Source organism: Papio anubis, chromosome 4 (genome assembly GCF_008728515.1).
Source record: "Papio anubis isolate 15944 chromosome 4, Panubis1.0, whole genome shotgun sequence".
Classification (NCBI taxonomy): domain Eukaryota; kingdom Metazoa; phylum Chordata; class Mammalia; order Primates; family Cercopithecidae; genus Papio; species Papio anubis.
Window position 1 is genome coordinate 57,918,746 of NC_044979.1, and position 18,706 is coordinate 57,937,451.

The following is an 18,706-nucleotide window of genomic DNA, read 5'->3' on the forward strand; positions in this document are numbered from 1 at the left end:
GCAGGGTGATTGAGAAAATGATGGTAACATTGACACAGATTAGATGTTGGGACAAGGAGGTATTTTGTTTCACTTTGTTTTTAAGGGTGTGGCAACCTGACAGGCCACAGGGACATAGTTCTCTGTTTTTGTTTGTTTGTTTGTTTGTTTGTTTTCGTTTGTTCCTTCGTTTTAACACATAGTGAATTTGGGACTAAAAATAAGAAAGCAGATGCAAACATGCTAAATGCATGTACATAGCAGGTGTTTAAGCAGACATTGGGTGGGTGAACACAAAGGAAGGTAACAGAAGAGAGAATCTACCATATTAAAGGGAATGGCATTATCACGGCATATCCTTCTCAAATTATTGATTTTATCTTCCACTTAAAATCAGGAGATACTGTGAAAATTAGAACAGAAATCTCAGGATTCTTCTTCGGAATAGAGTTCCCAAAACTTCATTTTAGTATCATGCTTTTCAGTTCATATGACTTGGATTATTTATATACAACACTGAAGGACAATTTGTATGCAAATATTGTTGGCACAAGTCCATGATTAAATTGCAAAAGCTTGGAATGATATGGAACTTATCACTGATTACTTTCACAAGCAGCTCTCAGAAACAGAATCTCAATAAATCACTACCATTCTTCTACATTTTATACATCTGAACAACTAGCACCTTATCAGCATGCTAAGAGTTAGATATAGCAATCATGTTCTTCATGAGCATGATACAAATCTACCAAGAAGCTGCTACAAATTCATCCCTTACTCTTGTTATCATGTTTACAATTACTTTCCCTTTGCCGGTTTTATGTGGTTCATATCTCTGCTCAAATATTACTCCTCACCCTATCTCCTACAACTCCATTCTCGTCATTCACCATTCTCATACTTTACTTGTTTACATGGCACTTACCACTATCTAAACTTATGTATTTACTTGTTTATTGCCATCATCCCCTACAATGAAAATTTTATAAAAGAGATGAGCCTGACACTTGGTAGTTATTCCGTAGGTATTTGCTCAATGACAAATGAAATGGATGAAATACAAAGCATTTTTGGAGAGGCTATAAACCTCTCATATACAGAACAGTAACAGCATAACAGTAATAATATCACGTTATATCTCAAAATATCAAATTTTCCTATATTAAATGCTTAATAAGCTTCATGAAATTTATATTGAGAGCTCAATCTGGACAACTATAAAGGGCAATTAGCAAGTATTCTAAATTATGCCAACTCTTTAGAGTTCCGCAACAATGACTAATTATTGATATTTTGAGATAATTTTATATATTGATTAAAGGTGTCTTTATAAACGAAAAGTGTTTACTGAATGTGGCTTCCTGATGTAAAATGTGTATTTAGTTTCTCTTATTAATAATCAAAAATTGTCCATAATCAAAGCACATTTGTTTTATTAAAAAAGTTTAAGTATATGATGATTTACGACTTTACTGAGTTTTATTTCTGCTTTAAATGTTATATAATAATTGATTTAGAGTTATCATCCAAATAATCATCTTACACAATCATCAAATAGAAAATAAGAATATAAAAATAATCCTTACTATTTTCAGTATATTCACACCAGGTATGAAACCATAGAGAACATAAACTATTCTGCAAACATATTATAAGATTGTACCATAACATAATGGCACCAACTTTAATATATAATTTTAGCCCTCAGTTGAGCTATATTTCATTATATTAAGTAAAAATGAAAGCTTTTGACCTAGTGAATCATCATGAGGAAAAATGGATGGCAAATGCAATTAATTTTAATATGTAAGTTTTATGCTTCAAAGTAGCATTTGCTAAACAAATACTCTCTGTCATTCTTTTGGTTTTGATCAGTGTAAGACTGCAGGGGCCAGGCATGGTGGTTCACGCGTGTAATCTCAGCATTTTGGAAGGCCAAGGCGGGCAGATCATCTGAGGTCAGGAGTTTGAGACCAGCCTTACCAACATGGTGAAACCCCATCTCTACTAAAAATAGAAAAAATGAGCTGGGTGTGGTGGTGGGTGCCTGTAATCCCAGCTGCTTGGGAGGCTGAGGCAGGAGACTCACTTGAACCTAGGAGGTGGAGGTTGCAGAGAGCCGAGATTGCACCATTGCACTCCAGTCTGGGTGACAGAGCAAGACTCTGTCTCAGGAAAAAAAAAAAAAGAAAAAACTGCAGGGCACATTACCCACTATTAGAGTGGAACATCAAGTCTAGATTTAGATTTACTTTTTAACCATCAACTTATTATCAAATGTTAATTTTTAAAAATATGTACAAATCTGAAGCACTCCATTAGTAGCTTTCAGGGAATCTATTATTAAAATTCAGCCTGCAGCAAAGGACATTACTAAAAGGAAAGAGTTTCTAAACAAAATATTTAACACTCAAAGTAGTAAACATATGGACAAGAATGTAGGAATTTCAACAGTCAGTTTTTATTAGATGTATCCAGACAAATAAGTAACTTTTAAACTTTTCTAAAATCTGAAATCAATTTAACATTTCCACAGGTCTTTTAAAGATCTTTTGAGGACAGGCTACAGCTTATTCATTTACTGTGACAAATTATTTTCCTGTGATGAGGAATGGTTGTACTAGAAGATATAAATTAATTGATAAGTACATGAGTTGTCAAAAAATGGTTCCATCAAAAATACTAAAAGCCAGGAGTTTTTTTTGTTGTTGTTGTTGTTGTTTTTTTGAGACGGAGTTTTGCTCTGTCGCCCAGGCTGGAGTGCAGTGGCCGGATCTCAGCTCACTGCAAGCTCTGCCTCCTGGGTTCACGGCATTCTCCTGCTTCAGCCTCCCAAGTAGCTGGGACTACAGGCTCCCGCCACCATGCCCGGCTAATTTTTTGTATTTTTTAGTAGAGACGTGTTTCACCGTGTTAGCCAGGATGGTCTCGATCTCCTGACCTCGTGATCCGCCCATCTCGGCCTCCCAAAGTGCTGGGATTACAGGCTTGAGCCACTGCGCCCGGCCAAGCCAGGAGATCTTTGAACCACAGTCCAGGTTTAGAAGACCTAGTGGAGGGATGCTCTTGGATCTGTTCTACCTATGGAACTCTCTTTTGCTTCTTCCCAGGTCTCCTTTGTTTCTGTGCTAGTGAAACAAAAATCCTGGATGTAGAACTCCTCCATGTATTATCTATACTGGAAATTTCAGAAGGTGATGGACTACAGGCAAATGTGCTTTAACATAAAGCTTAACTTGATCCAAGCAAGATGTATAGCTATATGTTTCTTAAATATTTTATACCATTTGATCACCTATGTGAAGGAAGTCTTTGTTTAAACACAACTCAAATAGCCATTTTGGTTTTGACTTTTTGTTTGTTTTCTTTGATAGTATGTATTATAATTTTCATTAAAATATTTCAGAATAAACATTTTATATATGTGTTTTCTATGTCTATGTCTGTGTAAGATGTGTAAGTAAACTTTAATCTACACCTTATGGACAATTAGTTAGCAAAGGAATAACTTAACCAAGACTCAACACTGTAAAGGAGATTACTTAGAGACTTCAAATGTTTGCACATCTACATTGGATTGTTATTAATTTCTATTAGGAATCTTGGAAATGAATTTCTATTGCCAAAATTAAGCGTGTTCAGGATATATAGTTGGTTAGAAAAATTGTAGTGGATTCATTGTTATTACATGAACAAAGCATAATAACTTGGCCCAATAGCTTAATATAATAAGGGCAGGGCTTTTGGTCTTCTCTGTCAGAGGTACATAAAGTTCAATCCAGTGGTAGTGGGTGAAGTGGTTGACACTGTAAATAACTTGAGGGTAAAAAACATCTGTAGCAATTTGTCAGAGTAATTTTATATCTTTGAGTTCTAAATATACTAACAAAACAAACACACCAACAAAAACAACTAGAAACTTGCATTTTGTATTTTAAAAATGTTCTAGTAATTCACTATTAATTTTTAGTATATTTTTTAAAAATATTAGTCTTCAAAAGATTAAGAAAAAAATAATATATTGAGACACACTAGCCTAGTTCCTTGTTAGCTTTATATTCTTCCATCTACCCTAAATAGAAATTGTTGGATTTGCTATCATAATGTCACTGAGTTTTCCAAAAGAGGAATCTTTTAATGCATGGAGCTGTCACGGGACCTGAAGGCTGAGGAAATTGTGTGAATGTTTGCTTTTTACCATTTCCTGTCCTTTTGCTTTTCCTTTCCTTGTTTTTTTCTGCTTAATAAAAATATTGTTATGTTTGACAAAATTTGACCTGTCAAATGTAATGCAATGATCTTCAAAATTAAATTACATTTCAATGTAATACCCTACCTGGTATCCAGGTTGTGGGTGGCTGTACAAACTCCAATATTTACCAAAATAACTTTCCAGTTGCTAAAATGCCAAATAGGATTTTGCCATTTCTTTCCCAAGTTCAATCAGCCTTTTGCCACTGCTCCTATTTTGAAATCCATGTAATTTGTATTTCCTGTTGTTTTTTTCAAAGGCTCAGATGTACAGACTCATTACTAAGAAGGTGAATACACAATCTTTGTGAAAGAGCAGAATTATATATGAAGTTATAAAAGATACTCAAAGAACTTTCCCCAGGGGATTATAACTAAATCTTCACTCCCAGCTGCCTCACTTGTCAATTAGCCAGAGTGTGACCAAAATGGCAGCAGGTAAATGTGAACAATCCAATACTGACCATAAGCACATAAGATGAAACCACTCACCCTTGTCCTTCTTCAGGGTAGAAATATGCTTCAGTAGTACTTTCAAATACAAAGGATAATAATATGGCAATAACAACTGGCAGCGTTCCCAGATTTTACTGCTGTCAAATTTTGTATTAACTTCAAGAAAGATGAATTTCTTAATAAGGAATTAGGGCTTTAAGTTGCTGTCTAGAGCAAACTGGCAATTTGACTGATATCCTACATGTAAACCTTAATGATTACCACTTAGATATTTAAGTCTGCAGTTGCTCCCACTAGGTTTATTACGAGAGAAATAATCACCTCTACAGATGTCTTTTGACACATAATAAATTGAAAAGCATGAAATCCTTTCTATAAAGTATTTGTTTTGGAATATCTACTTTCCAAAAACATGGCTATTTTTGAATCAGTGTATTCCCACAAAAAAAAAAGCATGTGTGGTGGGGGGGCGGTGGGGGAGAGGTGGGGCAATCGTGTGTTGCTACTCTGGAAGTTAAGGTGATTGAAATATTGTTCTATTGTTGCTCCACCAGCATCAATTTAGTTTTGCTTTATGAAACATTTGAAATGAAAAGCAGTGTAAATTTATTAAGACTTAAAAGTGATTCATACTATGTGATTGTGGAACTGGGTTTATCTGTCTGACATTATTAGTAAAATAGTTGCCTTATGTCACATAAACATCTGCACCATGACAACACTACCCTGTTAGCAAATTAAAATACCTCTTTAAAAAACCCTCACAAGTCACCTTTTATATAGTCTTCCTAAAAATAGGTAAAGGCATAATTATGTAAATTCCAAAAGAATTGTTTCAATCAACATCATAAGGTGCACAGTAATTTGGCTCAAGGATGATTACAAGATTTTAAAATATGTAAAATGGGATACATATCTGCTCATAAAATCAAGTATTTAATTTATTCTTTATTAGTAAACCTATTAATTTCTTACATTAAGAAGACTTTCCCCTACAAATAATATAGAATTTATGATTCAATCTAGATTAATGGAGAGCATTTAGTTACTTTTCCAAACATGAAATCATAAATGAAGAAGATGAGAGAAACCCAATTCTTAATCCCGTAAGTTATTTGAAAGTATACTTTTCATTAGTTTTGGCTTTAAAAATGGAACTTAAAATCTTCATAAAGATATTTCATGTTGTTAGTACATTGACTAATTTAAAAATTGTTTGAACAGAAATACGTAAGGTGAGAGAACATGACATTGATAACACACAGATATGTGCAAAGCACCCACAGGAAGACCTGCCCATCAGAAATATGAGGAGTCAGCAAATAAATGATTCAGGATTTCTTCACCATCAAATGCCACTTTGTAAAATGTGACAGACCAGGAAGTTAGGATGATCTAAATTAAACTGAAGCCCACATGTATAATCCCTCACAGTTTCTAAATAACTTTCACGGATAGCATCTCATTTCGTCTAAAAAACATTAAAAGGTAAGCAAAACCAGCAAGTATCTTCGTCTCTTATTTGAGGAAGCCAGTGTAAAAATAGGATAATTGACTTGAGGACTATCACACAACTGGTATGGAGAGATGTTAGATTCTTTGGTACTTTCACTCAATTCATCCCCCCATCCTATGTGTCAGAAAATGGGCATGTTTCCTACACGACTGAGGATTAATGATCCTAGCCCATGACCCACCACTAAATTAATATGTTCCGTAGAACTAGGGATGTCAGGATACTAGTCAAAGAAATCAAGTTGGCTGTGGATAAAGAGGATAATTTTAGCTTTGTCTCCTTTTTGTTTAAAGCCGTTAAGCAAGATTTAAGCAGTTATAGCTGGATTAAAAATCTCAATCTTCCATTCTTATACCACTACAAACTCTGTGGGAGATTTGAAACACATGTCTGTATTTTCAGGGATTTTTTTCCCCCCGAGAATCCTCAATGCACAAAAGAAGCAAAACAAGTTGATATCAAGAAATGAAGGGCATACGAGGGTAATGGATGGATAAAGAACCTAAACTCAAAGTGAAATAATAAAGTACAAATCAATGAGTGAATAAAATAACTACCAGCGGTAAATTTTAACATTGGTGAATCCCCCTCAAAAACTCAAATCTATTAAGAGTCAATTTTAAGAAATTGAGCAGCTTCAGAAAACCAGATGTAAGAATTATGTTAATCTTTTATATCTTGCACACTTCTTAAACAAGATGCCTGCCTTTCATTCATGTAGGGTTTCACTGTCAAGTAAAGACTAAGCATTCCAAAATCCAAGATAAAACGTCACATTGACACTTAAACCTTTTTTTGACATTTGGTCAGAGCTGAAAATCCAGCCAACCATGATTTTTTGACAGAATGACAGAAATAAGCAAAGCAGTTTCCTCATTCCCTTTGTTCATGTAAGCAGCAATATAATAACTAAAACATCTTTCCCAAAGTATGTTCCACAAGATGTTAACAGCTATTATGTGGGAAAAAATGTTCCATGGTCAAATAAATGTGACAATCATTGTGTAAAACCAAATTGAGAAGTTCTCTTTATTTCAGGGGCCCTTATGACCATAATTATACTTCTGGTTATAAAACCCCTATGTTTCATGACTATGTACTAGGAATTGTGGCTCTAAGGAAAGGATCTAGTTATTCTTCCTACTACGAGCACAACTTGACCAGGCCTAACACACTGAAATAGTAAAGAGCTTCTCTGTATGTTCTGGGCTTCATGTACCACTATTACTTAGGAATACAATCGCCTAAATTTGGAAGAATTTTATGCTTGCTAATAGATCAAGGTTGCTTCTTAGTTCCACTGAGAGTAATTATTTTTTAAAAAAACAAAATCACAATACCGATATTACACTGAGAAAATGTGATAAAGCCCTAATCATCAAATATCTAAGTCAGAGCTCACATTTTCCAAATTCTGTTAGAATTTTTAAACAGATGATTTGTTTTAATGACCATGCAAGTTCTCCTTGCATGTGATTGATATGTCATGTAAGGCTACTAGTAATATCTAGATGTGCTTTTCCTTCCTTCTTTTTTGTCTTCCAATATTTGTCATTATTCTTAAACTGGAAAATTTTTCTTGTAGAGTTTCTGACCTTCTGAATTTTAAGGATTATATCTTACTATGCCTTTTAACATGTTCCTCTGTCCCTTGAACCTTCTGCAGTCTTGTGGATAAATCTAAAGCCTTGACTTGGTTCAGGTTTAAGTTTCAATTTGTGTCTACTTGCCAAAGATCTTTTGTAGGTTCATCAAGAGTCATGTAATGTCCAGAAGTTTCTCTTTTTTTGTGACATTAGTAGTAGCCACTGATGACCACTGTCTAGATTATTTCATTAAAGGTTTTCAAGTGACAGTGATATTCTAACTTTATTATTTCATCTTCATTAGCTGGCATATTTTTATAAAGAGGAACTCAGTCTCATCAACTATGCGGTTAGAGTTTTTACAAGAAAGTCAGGTAAAATGTTGTCTCCATTTCTTTACCAGATTACAGATTATGGAGATGGTTCATCAGCTTCCTCCAAACAAACTGAGAGGCTTTTTTTTTCTTTTTAATTCATGTAATTTTTATTATTATGAGCTCCTGGATTACAAAATATTTTGTGTTTTCAAATCCATTGTCATTACTATTTTTCTTGATGATAATTTTGCACGCCTTTTTATGGCCAATAGAAGCCTCTTTCAGTTCACTTTTGAATCTTTCTGTTATGAGTCTGTAGACTTTGATAACTCTATTGCATTCGGGTTATACTTTCATTTTTAAAAAAGTAAAATATTTTTATTCCCTTACTTGTTTTAAGACAAAAGGTAGCAATCATGCACCATTTTCTCTACCTTGAATTTTGTTCATCAAGAATCATATATGGAGATAATTGTCATTTCTTTTTACAGCTATATAGTATGTCACTGTGCATGGAATATAATTTCTTCAATGAATTCCTTTTTGATGCACATTTGAGTTGCTTCAAGACTTTGCTTTTCTAAAATATGCTGCTGTAATGCAGTCTTGCCTGCATTGTTTTTAAATTCTATTCATGTTGCTGTGTGTCTAGTCTGTTGTTTTTAACCATGTCAAGGTACTCCATGGTACACATAGACAAACATAATTTTATAAAAACCACAGAGGCAGAATCCACTAATGACTCTTATTTGTAAAGATATAAACAATTTACTGTATTATAAATTGATAGTTTTTGCAATTACATAAATTGCTTTTCACTGTCTGATGTAGTTTGGCTGTGCCCCCACTCATTTATCTTGAATTGTAATCTGAATTGTAATCCCCACGTGTTGGTGGAGGAATCTTGTGGGAGGTAATTAGATCATGGGGCTGGTTCTCCCCACACCCCATGCTGTTCTCGTGATACTCAGTGAGTTTTTATGAGATCTGATGGTTTTATAAGGGGCTATCCTCACCTTTGCTCTACACTTCTCTCTCCTGCCGCCATGTGAAGGGTATGTTTGCTCCCCCTTCCATCACGATTGTAAGTTTCCTGAGGCATCCCCAGCTATGCAGAATTGTGAGTCAATTAAACTTCTTTTTGTTTTTAAAATAAATTACCCAGTCTCGGGCATTTCTTCATAGCAGCATGAGAATGGACTAATATAATGTGTCATAATTCTTTTTTTTAATAAAAAATACATAGATTATTTATTCTGGAAGAGTTATTGCTTTACTCACAGGCAACAAACACGAAAACAGACAAATGTAATTACATCAAGCTAAAAAGCTTCTATATAGCAAGGGAAACAACCAACAGAGTGAAGAGACAGCCTACAGAATAGGAGAAAATATGTGCAAACTATTCATTTAACAAGGAATTAATAACCAAAATATATAAAGAACTCAAGCAACTCAACACTAAAAATAATAATAATCCCAGTAAAAAGTGGGCAAAGAGGTTGGGTGCAGTGGCTCACATCTTTAATCCCAGCCTTTGGGAGGCCAAGGTTGTCAGATCACTAGAGGTTAGGAGTTCGAGACTAGCCTAGCCAACATGGTAAAATCCTGTCTCTACTAAAAATATAAAAATTAGCTAGGCATGGGGGCAGGCACTTGTAATCTCAGCTACTCATAAGGCTGAGGCAGGAGAATTCCTTGAACGCAGGAGGTAGAGGTTGTAGTAAGCTGAGATCATGCCCTGCACTCCAGTCTAGGCAATAGAGTAAGACTCCATCTCAAAAAAAAAAAAAAAGGTCTAAGAACATGAACAAACATTTATCAAGAGAATACGTACAAATGGCCAACAGGTATATGAAAAACTGTCCAACATCACAAATCATAAGAGAAATGCAAATCGAAACCACAGTGAGATATTATTTTACCACAATTAAAATGGCTGTTATCAAAAAGACTAAAAATAACAGATGCTGGTGAGGATGTGGAAAAGGAGAAAACTCCTGTACACTGTTGGCGGGTATGTAAATTAGTGCAGCCACTATGGAAGAAAATATAAAGATTCTTCAAAAAACTAAAAAATAGTACTACCATATGATCTAGCAATCTAATCCTGGGCATATATCCAAAAGAAAAGAAATCAATATATCTAAGAAACATCTGCAATGCCATGGTTTTGTGGCACTATTCACAATAGCCACAATATGGAATCAACCTAAGAGTCCATCAAGAGATGAATGAATAATGAAAATGTGGTATATATACAAACTGGAATGCTACTTGGGACGCTGAGGTGGGAGGATCACTTGAGCCCAGGAGTTCAAGGCTGCAGTGAGCCATGATCATGCCACTGCAATCTAGACTGGGTGACAAAGTGAGACATTGTCTTTTAAATTTGATAGATAGATAGGAGATATACACATATATGTGTACACACACAATGAAATATTATACATAATGAAATATTATTCAGTCATAAAAAGAATAAAATCCTGTCATTTGCAGATGTGGATGAGCCTGGAGGACATTATGTTAAGTGAAATAAGACAGGCATGGAAACACAAATGTCATGTTTCATTTATATGTTGATATGATTAGGCTTTGATTCCCTACCCAGATTTCATCTTGAATTGTAATGCTCATAATCCCCATGGGTCAAGGGAGAGACCAGGTGGAGGTAATTGAGTCATGAGGGTGGTTTCCTGCATGCTATTCTGATGATAGTGAGTTCTCACTGTATCTGATGGTTTCATAAGGGGCTCTTCCTCCTTCACTTGGCACTTCTCCATCCTGCTGCCTTGTGAAGAAGGTGCCATGCTTCCCCTTTGCCTTCCGCCATGATTGTGTTTCCTGAGGCCTCCCTGGCCATTCTGAACTGTGAGTCGATTAAACCTCTTTCTTTTATAATTTTATAAATTACTGAGTCTTGGGAAGTTCTTTATAGCAATATGAAAATGGACTAATACATATGTGGAAGCTAAAAAATAAAAGGTTGATCCTCATGGAGGGTGGTTTTCAGAGGCTGGGAAAAGTAAAGGGAGGGAGAGGATGAAGAGGTGGTTAATGGATACAAAAATACAGTTACATAGAAGGAAAGTTGGTGTTTGATATAGTTTGGCTCTGTGTACCCACATGAATCTCACCTTGAATTGTAATCCCTATAATCCCCACATGTCAAGGGTAGGACCCAGGTGGAGGTAATTGGACCATGGGGGTGGTTTTCCTCATGCTGTTCTCATGATAGTGAGTGAGGTCTCACAAGATCTGATGGTTCTCACAAGTGTCTGGCATTTCCTCTGCTTGCACTCACTCCGTCCTGTCACCCTGTGAAGAAGATGCCTGCTTCTCCTTTGCCTTCTGCCAAGATTGTAAGTTTCCTGAGGCCTCCTCAGCAATGCAGAACTATGAGTCAATTAAACTTCTTTCCTTTATAAATTACCCAGTCTCTTGTATTTCTTCATAGCAGTGTGAGAATGAACTAATACAGTGCTTGATAGCACAATATGGTAACTATAGTTATCAATAATATATTATATATTTCAAATAGCTAGATGTTCTCAACACAAATAATGATAAATATTTTATGTGATTTATATCCCAAGTACTCTAATTTGATCATTACACATTCTACACATGTATCAACATACCACATGTACCTCATAAATATGTATAATTATTATGATTCAACACAAAAAACTTATTGTTTTACCTAGAAATGTAGCTAGGGATTTAATTTTCTTGACTCTCTATTTCTTTTCTCTTCTTTTATTATTTTTTAAGAGACAAGGTCTTGTGCTCTGACAACTCAGTGGAGTAGAGTGGAGCAATCATAGCTCACCTCAGCCTCAAACTTTTGGGCTCAAGTGATCCCCCTTCCTCAGACTTTCCAGTAGCTAGAACTACAGGCATGCACCACCACAAGTGGATAATTTTTTCTTATGTGTAGAGACAGAGTCTCACTATGTTGGCCAAGTTGGACCGGAACTTCTGGCATCAAGTGCTCCTCCTACCGCAGCCTCCTAAAGTACTGGGATTACAAATGTGAACCAGTGCACCAGCCCCAAGATCCACTATTTCTTAGAGATAAACAATCTTTTTTTTTGTCTGGAATTCGACAGCAGACTCCTTATATGCACTGTGAATTTTTTCTAGCATTTATGCATTCAAAAAAGTTTTGCATTAAATAATGCTGAATGTTGGAATCTTTTCTGAAATACGTATATAAATACTATGGGGACCTTTGACAGAAATGAGTCAAAGGACTGGAAAAACAAGGCAATTGTTGAGCCTTTATTGCATCTTAAGCTCTAATTATCTTGGATGTTATTACTAATAGTTACTCATAGTTATAACAAGAATCAGAAAAAAAGTTCTTTAATAAACAATATAATAGTAAAAATATGCTTGAGAAATAGTAAAGTTCATGTTGTTTTACAAAATATACAATTATTGTTATCACATTAGTGTAAAAGTAATATCTAAATCTGAGGCTTTCTCATGAGCTGAGAAATGCTACTTTTAAATATGAGGGCATGCCTAGATATAGATATTTCATAACAAAAACAAATAAATGAACATAAGAGTCTAGAAATAGGCTGACACAAAATTTCAAATGTTTTTATGTATTTCTAAGATGGCTTAATAGGGAAAGGATAATCTTTTCAACAAATGGGACTGGCATAATTAAATATATGTATGTATAACAAAACTAAAGCCTCAGCTCAAATATTATACCATGGACAAATAACTTGAAATGAATTTTCAGTCTAAATATGGAAGTTAATTAACATCATAAAACTTCCAGAAAAATGCATGGAAAAAGATCTTCACAAATTCAGGCAAGCCAAGATTTATTTGACAAGAAACAATATATACTAAGAATTTAAAAAGTTATAAACTAGACTTCACCAATATTAAAATTTTTTGCTCTTTGACAGATAAATTAAGAAAATGAAAAAAATAAGGCATAGACTGGGAGAAAATACTCACTATATACATATCTGACAAAAGACTTGCATTCACAATTATAAAGAATATTTACAACTTAATAACAGCTGAAGAACAAGATTTTTAAAATGAACAAAAGACTTCAGTTTCTTCATCAAAGAAGAGAAATGAATGGCCATTAAGGACATGAAAATATGTTACACATTCTTGTTAAATTACACCCTTATCATTATGTAATGCCTTTCTGTGTCTTTTTTGATTGTTGTTGGTTTAAAATCTGTTTTGTCTGAAGTTACACTAGCAATTCCTACTCTTTTCTGTTTTCTGTGTGCTTGGTTGATTTTTCTCTATCCCTTTACTTTGAGCCTATGAGTGTCACTGCATGTGAGATGCATCTCTTGAAGACAGCATATAGTTAGGTCTTGCTTCTTTATCCATCATGCCACTCTATGTCTTTCAAGTAGGGCATTTAGCCTGTTTACATTCAAGGTTACTATTTATATACTGAATATATATGCATGCAACACTGGAGCACCCAGATTCATAAAATACCTATTAGAGACTTACAAAGACTTAGATAACCACACAACAATAGCGGGAGACTTCAACACCCCACTGACAGCATTAGACAGATCATCGAGGCAGAAAAATAACAAAGACATTTGGGACCTGAATTTGATGCTTGGCCAAACTGACCTAACAGACATCCACAGAACACTTCACCCAAGAACAACAAAATATACATTCTTCTTATCTGCATATGGCATATACTCTAAAATCAGCCACATAATTGGCCATAAAACAACTCTCAACAAAGAAAAAAACAAAACCATATCAAGCATGCTCTTGGACCACAGGACAATAAAAATAAAAATCAATACTAAGAAGACCTCTCAAAACTACACAATTACATGGAAATTAAACAACCTGCGTCTGAATGATTTTTGGGTAAATGGTGACATTAAGTCAGAAATCAATAAATTCTTTGAAACTAATAAAAACAAAGATACAACATACAAGAATCTCTGGGACACAGCTGAAACAGTGTTAAGAAGAAAGTTTGTGCACTGAACACCCACATCAAAAAATTAGAAAGATCTTAAATTAACAGCATAACATCACATCTGGAGGAACTAGTACAACAAGAGCAAGCCAACCCCAAAGTTAGCAGAAAAAAAGAAATAGCCAAAGTCAGAGCTGAACTGAATGAAATTGAGATATAAAAAACCATACAGAAGATCAACAACACCAAAAGTTGGTCTTTGAAAGAATAAGATTGATAAATTGCTAGCTAGACTAATAAAGAAAAAAGGAGAGATGATCCAAATAAACACAATCAGAAATGACAAAGAAGATATTACCACTGGCCCCAGAGAAAGACAAAATAACCCCTCAGATACTATTATGAACACCTCTATGCATACAAACTAGAAAAGTAGAAGAAATGGATAAATTCCTGGAAACATAAACATTCCCAAGATTGAAACAGGAAGGAATAGAAACTATGAACAGAATAATGAGTTGTGAAATTGAATCAGTAATAAAAACTTCCCAACCAGAAAAAGTCCTGGACTAGATGGATTCACAGCCAAATTCTACCAGACATACAGAGAAGAGATGGTGTCAGTCCTACTGAAACTATTCCAAAAAAATTGAGGAGGTGGGCCTGCTCCCTAACTCATTCCATGAGGTAAGCATCATTCTAATATAAAAACCTGTAGAGATACAACAACAACAAAAAAGAAAACTTCAGGTCAATATCCCTAATGAACATAGATGAAAAATCCTCACTAAAATATTAGCTACCCAAATACAGCAGCACATAAAAAAGATAATTGACCATGATCAAGTGGGCTTCATTCCTGGGATGCAAGGTTGGCTTAACATGTACAAATCAATAAATGTGATTCATCACATAAATAGAACTAAAAACAAAAACCACGTAATCATCTCAATAGATTCAGAAATGGCTTTTGATAAAATTTAACATCCTTTCAGGTTAAAAATCCTCAATGAATGAGGCATTGCAGGAACATATCTCAAAACAATGAGACCCATCCGTAAAAAACCCAGTCAACATCATATTGAACGGGCAAAAGCTGAAAGCATTTACCTTGAGAACCAGAAGACAAGGATGCCGACTCTCACCACTCCTAAAAGTACTGGAAGTCCAAGCCAGACCAATTGAGCAAGAGAAAGAAATAAAAGGCACCCAAATAGGAAGAAAGGAAGTCAAATTATCTATTTTGGTACATTATATGATTATATCTAGAAAACCCCATAATCTCTGTCCAAAAGCTCCTAGATCTGATAAACACGTTCAGCAAAATTTCAGGATACAAAATCAATGTACAAAAATCGTAGCATTTGTGTACACCAATATTGTTTAAGCTAAGAGCAAAATCAAGAATGCAATCACAGTCACAGCAGCCAGTATAAAATGTCATAACAACTTGGAAAAGTTGGACAGTTTCTTACAAATGTATACATGCATTTTCACATGACTCTACTACCCTACAATTCTACTCCGTGTTATTTACCCAAGAAAAATAAAAAAAGCAAGTGTGCATCAAAAGACTCTTACTTGAATGTTCTTAGCAACTTTATTCATAATATCACAAAATTGGAAAAACCCAAATATGTATCAATAGAATAGTGGGTAAATAAATGGAGTACTTCTCAGGAACACATGGATGAATTTCAGAAACATTGTACTAAGAAAATGAAACTATACCCAAGAAGTATTAACTGTATGATATCATTTATATAAAAGTAAATATAATCTATAGTGATAGAAAGCAGATCAGTGGCTTCCTAGGGGTGAGGATGAGGTTTTCCTGTAGTAGACGGGAACTTTTGGAGGTGATGGAAATATTTTACATCTTAACTAGGTTTGTGGTTACATATGTATATACACATGTCCAAATCCACTGAAGTGTATACTTAAAATGAGTGCATTTTATTATTTGTAAATTATAGCTCAACATAGTTAATTTTAAACATTTACTTATAATTTGTTACTTCATGAATGTTATATAAATGAAGGTACATGGTATATATAATCTTTGATATTGACTTTTTAAACTAAGTGTATGCTGTTAAGATCTATCCAAGTTGTAGAAATGGCAAACAGGTTAGGGGTTGCCAGGTGTCACTTTGGGAGGCCGAGATGAGCGGATCACAAGGTCAGGAGATCGAGACCATCCTGGCTAACACGGTGAAACCCCATCTCTACTAAAAATACAAAAAATTAGCCGGGCATGGTGGCGGGCACCTATAGTCACAGCTACTCAGGAGGCTGAGGCAGGAGAATGACATGAACCTGGGAGGCGGAGCTTGCAGTGAGCCGAGATTGCACCGCTGTACTCCAGCCTGGGTGACAGAGCAAGACTCCATCTCAAAAAAAAAAAAAAAAAATGGTGGCAGAGAAGAAAGGGATGGATGTGGCAATGAAAGGGTAGCACAAGGGGGAACTTCAGGACGATGCTATAGCTCTGTACTTGATTATGGTGTTTACATAAATCTATATATATGATAAAATAACATAAAACAATAATGATCTTATACCAGTGTCAAATCGCTGGTTTTGACATTGTACTATAATACTGTAAGTTGTAACTATTGGGGAAAAATTTAAGTGAGGGATACACATATACGCAACGTCTCTCAGTACTATCTTTGCAACTTCCTGTGTGTATATAATTATATTAAAAGAATTTCAAAGATAGCTTAATATGTTTGATTTGTTATGGAGCAGGGTTATGAGCTGAATTATGTCCCCTTCGAATTTCTATGATGAGGTCCTAATCCCTAGTTTCTCTGAATGTGACTATGTTTGGAAATACAGCCTCTAAAGAGGTCGTTATGGTTAAATGAGGTCATGAGGTGAGGTAATCCAGTCTGATTGATGTCCTTATAGGAAGACACACACACCGAAGGCAAACCACAAGAAGACACCAGAAAAAGACAGCTATCTACAACAAGCCAAGGAAAGAGGCCTGAGAAGAAACCAACTCTGCAGCCATCTTGATCTCAGATATCTAGACTCCAGAATTGTGAGAAAATAGATTTCTGCTGTTCAAGTCACCCAGTTTGGTACTTTGTTCTGACAGCCCTAGCAAATTAATACATGTGATATCTCTAAAATTAATACTTTGAACCTAAGAAAGTCTGAAAATATTCTAGGGATAAGTTTTATTGTTCCCATGTTGTAGCCAAGGAAGCTAAACCTTAGAGAGTTTACAAAACTTATTCGAGGTCTTAAAATTAGTAAGAAGTAAAGTTGAGGACAGAACCCTGCTCTGCCCAACTTCCTTTTTCTACTGCATCATGCTGGCACTGAAGTCTTGTAAATCAGGATCTACTTTAAGGAATTATGAGAGACAACTAAAGGCACTGTAAAATTCTAATAGTCATCTAAACTTAGTACCAAATATTTTCTCAAAGTTAAATACTCTGAAGAAGAAATGTGTAGTGCCTCACTAAAATGTCATTTATAAGATTCAGCATGTTTCATAATATCCAATTATGTGTTTAATGAAATGCAGCTGAGGCCTTGTATCTAGATTCTGGAAGGAAAAAGTAATTTCATTTTCTTGTTAAATAAAACCAAAATTTTACAGTTTCGAGTATTCATGTTGAATGAATATATTTTTTAAAAAACAGACAAAAATTAAAATATTCTTATATTCTCCCTTTTGGGAATAGGAATAAAATTATGATGAGGTTATTTTATTAATGACTTGATAACAGGGTATTAGGTTTTGTTTTGACAAGGTTACTATACTAGCCAGCAAGATTTATTATTTGTCATATAACTATTTAACACATTTTAAGTTACATCAATCAAATCATTAAAACATGAAAGATGTGCACTCATTTTACCATGAAATAATGTAAGTTAAGGCACAATATAGATAATGTGCTAAATTACTCTTTATTAAATTAGAAAAATCAAAGAAGAGATATAAAATGATAAATGAAATATCTACACAACAGGAAATCAATGTTCACAACAGTATAGACAAATACAAAATAATAACATGACACAGTTCTTTATTGACCTACTATTATTGAAATATAAATGCTACAAGCCATGGTGGTCTTTAACAAGATGAAAAAATGCCTATATACAAATATGTGTGTATGTCTCTATAACATACAACATTCTTTCATACGTATGTTTCATGAAATAATGAAATTAGGGAAAGACCTCTATTGAGTTGATAAGCTTATAGAAAAAATACACAGTTCTTCAATGAAATAAATATATATATATAAAAGTTCGATATATGCCATTTGAATAGGACTAGAATTTTACATTTTATATTATTACCTAGTATTATAATTAATTATTCAAATTCCTCATAATTCCTGATTATAAGGGTCTCTAATGAAGTTCATTCATTAAACAATATCTTAATACCCTTTCCAAATTTTAGGGGACATTGTTTATTCTTCTCTAGAATATTCTCTTGTAGTGAGTAGGGATGGAGATTATGTGTGCTGTAGACCATGGAAATAGATTTTTAGAAGTCAATAAACGTTAAACTTCTTTCCACAGTCATCTGAACTATGAAAATGTAAGTTTCCCACTACGATGGCCTATTAGTACAACTATCCAAGCATGAAGGTGAAACACTGTCAAAGCACGG

General features: G+C 34.5%; 1 protein-coding gene across 9 annotated transcripts in view; it reads right to left on the reverse strand.

Moving 5' to 3' along the window:
* The window catches only part of LOC101024293 (membrane-associated guanylate kinase, WW and PDZ domain-containing protein 2), a 1,445,327-nt gene that overhangs the window by 1,018,466 nt on the left and 408,155 nt on the right, over positions 1–18,706 (reverse strand). The window lies entirely within an intron of this gene.